Source organism: Magnolia sinica, chromosome 17, assembly GCF_029962835.1.
Source record: "Magnolia sinica isolate HGM2019 chromosome 17, MsV1, whole genome shotgun sequence".
Classification (NCBI taxonomy): domain Eukaryota; kingdom Viridiplantae; phylum Streptophyta; class Magnoliopsida; order Magnoliales; family Magnoliaceae; genus Magnolia; species Magnolia sinica.
In genome coordinates, this window is record NC_080589.1 from 67,570,396 (window position 1) to 67,576,761 (window position 6,366).

The 6,366-nt window shown below is 37.8% G+C and overlaps 1 non-coding gene across 1 annotated transcript; it reads left to right on the plus strand.

The window, feature by feature from the left end:
• Positions 1 to 3,806: 3,806 nt before the first annotated feature.
• LOC131231995 (small nucleolar RNA R71) lies at positions 3,807 to 3,913 on the plus strand. The gene has a single exon (XR_009164606.1). It is a non-coding gene; the product is annotated as a small nucleolar RNA R71 (small nucleolar RNA).
• The last annotated feature ends 2,453 nt before the right edge of the window (positions 3,914 to 6,366 follow it).

A 6,366-nucleotide genomic window follows, 5' to 3' on the forward strand; every position in this document is an offset into this window, starting at 1 on the left:
CCTGTAATAAAAACACGATTAAAATATGGCATTAAACCTTATCATGTACGTAAATTTAGGAAATTACTGGGGTCTGATATGCAATATTTGACCCTGATCACAACCCCCAACCAGCATTTTGCTAGTCCCGAGCAAAACATGCGAAAAATAATTTTAGAAATAAAAGACGATTCCTGTAAACTCAAGTGACTTGTGAACAGATAGCTGAGATGTGAAAATTCTAAAATTCATGAATGGTAAGTAGAATTTTCTCCTGAAATCAAGCTCACAGTAAACTTCATAATCAATATTAATCCATTAATTAAAACATTCCTAAACATTGAGTTCCACAGGTGTATAGTATAATCTCAGCTTACAATCATTAAGAGTTCTAATAATCAATTTCATGCTAAAATTGGTAATTAACAACAGAATTCTTGACAACCAACACTAGCATTTTAGATTAACCCTTCAAATTTATTTTTTATTTTTATTTATTTATTTATTTATTTATTTTTTTGATTTTCTTTATGAACAGTACGCCAAGGAAGGGAATCAAATCCTCACCTACAGGGAGCAAACCTATGGTGAAAACTCGTCGCCTCATTTTTTATAAGTCAACTATGGAGAGTCAAATCTACACCTATAGGGAGCAAACCTATGGTGAAGATTATGTGACTTAGCCTTTTAATTCTTCTTTTTACCAAGTTAATCATTCAGTTATCGAACCAAAACTTAATGTGCAAGCGAGATGTGATTTGTGAAATCGTGACTCAATCAATGTTTACAACGTCTAATCATGGATTAACAATTCAAAATTGACTGTGAAATCAAGCAGATGGCCGAATCCAAGAGTCATTAGTTACCAACATCATGTATCTTATAATGTTAAAATCACAACTATCCTTCAAAATCACTTTGAATTCAATAGAAATTCAGAAAAAATTTTAAAATTTTCACAAATTTTCCTCAAGACCAAGAAAATATTAAAATTTTCACAAATTTTCCTCAAGACCAAGAAAATACTGATTAGGTACCCTAATCTTAGGTACCCTAATCTCCCACCCCCAACCTAAAATCTACATTGTCCTCAATGTAAAAGAAATAAACAAGCAATGCACATGGGACAACGCGAATAAAAGAGGAGTGATGAAAAGATAATACCTGGATGGAGAATCAAGAAGCTTTCTCAAAATTTGTGAAAAAATTCAACGTAAAAGCGAGTTAGCACAAGAGAGAAATCAACATAAGCAAAAATAACAAAAAGAAAAACAAAAGAAGATCCTACCTATACCACTTTCACAGGTGCTCTCGATTGCATTTAGCGCATGCAACAAGCCTTTAAACCCCTAGGTTACCCCTAGTGGACGAGTTGTAGTCTCGTGAGGGTTTGCAGTAATGTTACCCACAAACATTGAAGTAACTAACTAAGAAAAATAAAAATGAATGAAATAAAAAAACAATACAATAAAGCAAAAGGCTAGGTTGCCTCCCATGAGCGCTAAGTTTAACGTCTTCAGCCAGACAAGAACGGACCATGAATGAAATAATCTTTATAACCAGGGTCCGCCAAAGAAATTACCTCAACACTTTCATTAACCGATCCCAGACAAGTGATGTGAGTTCCCATGAACTGTGCTATCTGAAGTAAGGCAACTGACACTGTCGTCAAATAATTTAAGGACTTCTGCTCGAACGACTTCTTCTATGTTAGGATCACGCTTCCTTTGCATGTTATGCGACATTACCACAGCATGATCCATCCATGCAGGGGGGCATACTCCCTGAATTTTTTCTATCTTCCGTTCAATTGCTGCCTTATATGCTCTAAGAACATTAAGCAGCCTGCTCGCCTTTGTCTTCTCAGAGTTACAAATACTGTGTTGTCAGGAAGAGTCTCAGAGGGATGAAGAGGTTCCACTTTCGCTCTCCATTTTTCAGTCTCAATATAGGAGTAGAGTCGAGCAATGCATTGACTTCATGGATGGGACTATCAATGTCAAAATCCATGCCCGATTGTGCTAAGCAGGTCTCAAGAGGATCTTCAAAAGATGTACGGAAGGAGTCCTGCACAAGGCTCTCGATCACGTCCACTTCAAATATGTCATCCAAATCTGAGGGTTGTTGTCCTGCATTAAAAACATTGAGTTTAATATTCATGTTACCAAAGGACAATTTCATAACTCCATTCCCAATTGATAATAGCATTAGATGTGGCCAAAAATGGACGACCCAAAATGACTGGGATCGGACTATGAAGATCTGGACAGGCTGAGTATCTATAACTATGAAATCCACTGGAAAATAAAATTTATCAACCTGGATTAACACATCTTCAATAACACCCCGGGGCACCTTGACAGATCTATCAGCTAGTTGTAATGTTACCTTAGTCGGTTTCAAGTCACCAAGTCCTAGCTGCTCATAGACCGAATATGGTAACAAATTGACACTCGCCCCTAAATCAAGTAATGCCTTCCCGATCTTATGATCTCCTATGCCGCAAGAAATGGTGGGAGCTCCTGGATCCCTAAATTTAGGAGGGTGTTATGTTGAATCATGGAGCTGAGCGCTCTGCAAGGAAGACTTTCTTATGAACATTCTGCTTACGCTTTTGAGTGCATAAATCTTTAAGAAACTTAGCGTAAGCAGGGACTTGCTTGATAGCGTCAAGCAACGGGATGTTGACTTGCACTTTTTGAAACACATCCAAGATTTCATCAAAGTTATTTCTTTTATTTATTGGTGCCAGACGTTGAGGAAAGGGTGCTTTGGGCACATAAGGTGGTACATTCGTGGCTCTTGGAGAGTCAGAGAGCTTTTGGACTTCGGATGCATTGGTATGGCTCTCTGCTTCATCTTGATCTTCTGTTTTAGAATTTGATTCATCCCCAGGCATCTCTATTCTGTTATCAATCTTGCCTGACCTAAGGGTAGTGATCGATTTAGCCTGCTCATGATATTGCCCTTGGTTGGAATTAGAGCCAATCTCATACTGTCCCTTTGGATTAGCCTCAGGTTGGCTAGGGAACTTGCCCTTCTCTCTCTCACTCAATGTGGCAGCTAGTTGACCCATTTGTACTTCCAGCTTGGCAAGGGATTGTGCATTTGCATGTAAGTTTTGCTGGTTGGCCAGTAAGGTTTGTTGGGTGTCTTTTTGGAATTGGAGAGAACTCTGCATGAAAAGATGGAGTGTATCCTCAAGAGATGGTTTCCTTGATTGTGTAGGCAGTTGTTGATATTGTGGAAATTGTTGAGGTTGTTGACTGCCAACTTGGAGGTGCGGTTGCATGGGAGGATTTCCAGATGGTCCTCCTTGTTGTGGTCCTTTTGCCCAAGAGAAATTTGGATGTCTAGCCCACCTTGGGTTGTATCTGTTCGAGTAAGGATCATTCCCAGATTTTTGAAAAGTGTTCATAGCATGAACTTGTTCAGAGAGAAGTTCTGGGAATGCTGCACCAGATGGACAAGACTGCATAGGATGGGCAGGACTGGAACATGTGGCATATGCCTCGACTTGAGCTGTTTGTGGTGGTCCATTATTTAATACCAGAGCATCAACTTTCTTTGTCAGGTTATCAAGCTTGGCGCTCAACTCTGGTATGACTCCTATCTCATATATACCACCTCTCTTTTGTGGTTGGGGACTTCTGTCACCTCTATTTGAATAATCCCATTGCTGGGAATTTTCGCACAAGGTTTCAAAGAAGTTCCACGCTTCGACATCACTTTTGGTCATGAATGACCCTCCACTGGTGGCATCAACCATGCGACGGTTCTGTGGTGTCAGACCGTCATAGAAGTATTGAACTTGTTGCCATTTCTCAAAACCATGGTGAGGACATTTAAGAAGCAAGTCCTTCCATCTTTCCCAACATTCATGAAAGTGCTCGCCCTCTTTTTGTGTGAAGTTAGTAATTTCTCTACGGAGGGCATTGGTTTTATGAACGGGGAAGAACTTGTTTAAGAACTTCTTAGACAGTTGGTCCCATGTAGTGATAGATCCAACTTCTAGAGAATTCAACCATGCTTTCGCCTTATCCTTCAAAGAAAAAGGAAACAGCGTAGGCGGATCGAATCGTCTGAGAAGTTTTGGAACTTAAAGGTGGAGCAAATGTTTAAGAATTCTTTCACATGATGATATGGGTCCTCCTTGTCCAATCCATAAAAGGATGGCAACAATTGTATGACTCCAGGTTTAAGTTCAAAGTGTGCTGCCGTAGTGGTTGGCAACACTATGCATGAAGGCGCATTAAATTGGACAGGAGCTGAATAATCTTTGAGAGCTTTAACTTCAGTCTCATTCGCCATTTCAACAGGATTATTTCTCAATCGTTCACGAATTGTTCTTTCAATCTCAGGATCAAACGGTGCTAGTTCTAAATTCAGAGACCTACGTCCTAGCATAAACTATGTTATTGCAATGTAAGAAAGAAAATTAAACAAAGAAGCAACCTAAGAGAAATAAAACTAGACCTAGAAACTATGAGATTCTAAAACAAGTTAAAACTATGTAAATAAGAATGGGAAGAAAGAACCCGGGAAAGGAGATGATTGATGTCTGAAGAATAGAGAGCTCCTCCTTTTGAAGACAATGTTAGCAGCTTCCTTCCTTAATTCCTGTAAACAAAAAGAAAACAAAAATAAATTAAATTTACTAAATTAATGCTAGAAAAAAAAAAAATCCTAAGCAACGGTTAATTTCTAAAAAAGAAAGTTTGTAATTTTAGAAATAAAAGCTAAGTTAGTTTCTAAAAAGGAAAAATTTCTAAAAAATAGGAAATTAGAAAATAAGAGAGAAACTTTCTAAAAATAAAAATAAAACCTAAAGACTCTTCTAAAAATAATAAAACCTAAACTAGAAGATAGAAAGTTACTTGAAAGAAGAATCAGAATCTAGAATTAGAAAATAGGAAATTTCTAAAAATAAAAAAAATAAAATAGCCTAGAAATAGAAACTTCCTAAAAAAAATAAAAAATAAAACCTTAATTTTAAAAATAGATATTAGAAGAAAATAGAAAATTTGGAAAGAGATTACCAAATTAGTAGTTGATGTCAGGTCCCTACAAAACAGGAAATAGGTTAGTTTCTAAAAAAATTTAACCTAAAGTTAGTAAAAAAAACTAAGACTATGAATTATGATAAGAGAGAATCCTAAATCCAATTGGACCGAAACACGGCGCCAAACACTTGATGTTTTATTTAAACCAACATGATTTAAATGATTTTTAAACTCGCAAGTATACGAATCAGATGTAGATACGGTACGTATTACGAGATCGTTCCCACGAGGACTGGTCGTCACAATTCAAATCTATGATTCTCCTTAACTAATCCAACAAATAATGGAATGAATTACTAAGCACAATTTTATGAAAAATAATTAATTAAGAACAGGGAAGAAAATTCAATCAGAGAGAGAGCACTAGGACTTTCGAATCCACCCCTAATTATCCTAACCCTTGTTTTGTCTGTTGATTCACCTTGATCTAGATTGATACCACTTAAATAGAGAAAGCACAATCTGTGTCCTTAATCGGGCATACAGACTGTCTAATTCCTTTAAGCAATGCCATGAATGACATATCCCATATCCTTGGTCGGGCATAAGGGATGTACAATTCATTAAAGCATCCTGTTTCTTCCTCTATAGGAAACCTGTTCCTGATCAGACACAAGCACCTATAATAAGCATCCAAACAACATCCATATATATACTTTGGTCAAGTTCATAGATGGAGAAGTATAGAATTTAAACCCATAAAGCCCACTTAAAGAAAGAAACAAATTAATTGAAATTCAAAGTAAATCAACCAATACAAGAGCTAATCAAATTAGGGGCTTCATCTCAGCCCTAGCTGAGAGATTAGTGACCCATAAAATCTATGAAAAATATTAAATAAAATTCATAAAAATTAAACACCAAACCAATCGATCTCTCTCTTCTTTCTTCTCTTTCTTCTCTTTCTTCTCTTCCTTGCTCCAGATCTGGAATCCCCTGGTTCTGAATGACTTTCCCACGTCCAAAACTCCCCTTCTATAGCTGCTGGATGGCTGGGGTCGGTGGCAGAGTCGTAGAAGGACTCGAAGTGCAATTTTTCGCAGCCGTGATCGGTGGGCCCCACAGAGGCATTTTCTGAAAAATCTACCCCGTCCATTGGATTCAGGACGAAATTTCAGTCAAGAATAGGTGGTTTTGAAGGTCCATTAGTGCGGCCCAGAGAAGAAAATACACTGAGATCAGTTTTGAACGTCCCGGGGCAGTCTACTTTTGGCCTCTGCACCGCACACGTGTGTACGCATGGGCGAGGAATATCAACATGGTTTTGAAGCTCTCGACGCCCTCTACACGATGGACGGATCAGATCTTCCATCTGTTCGAAGAT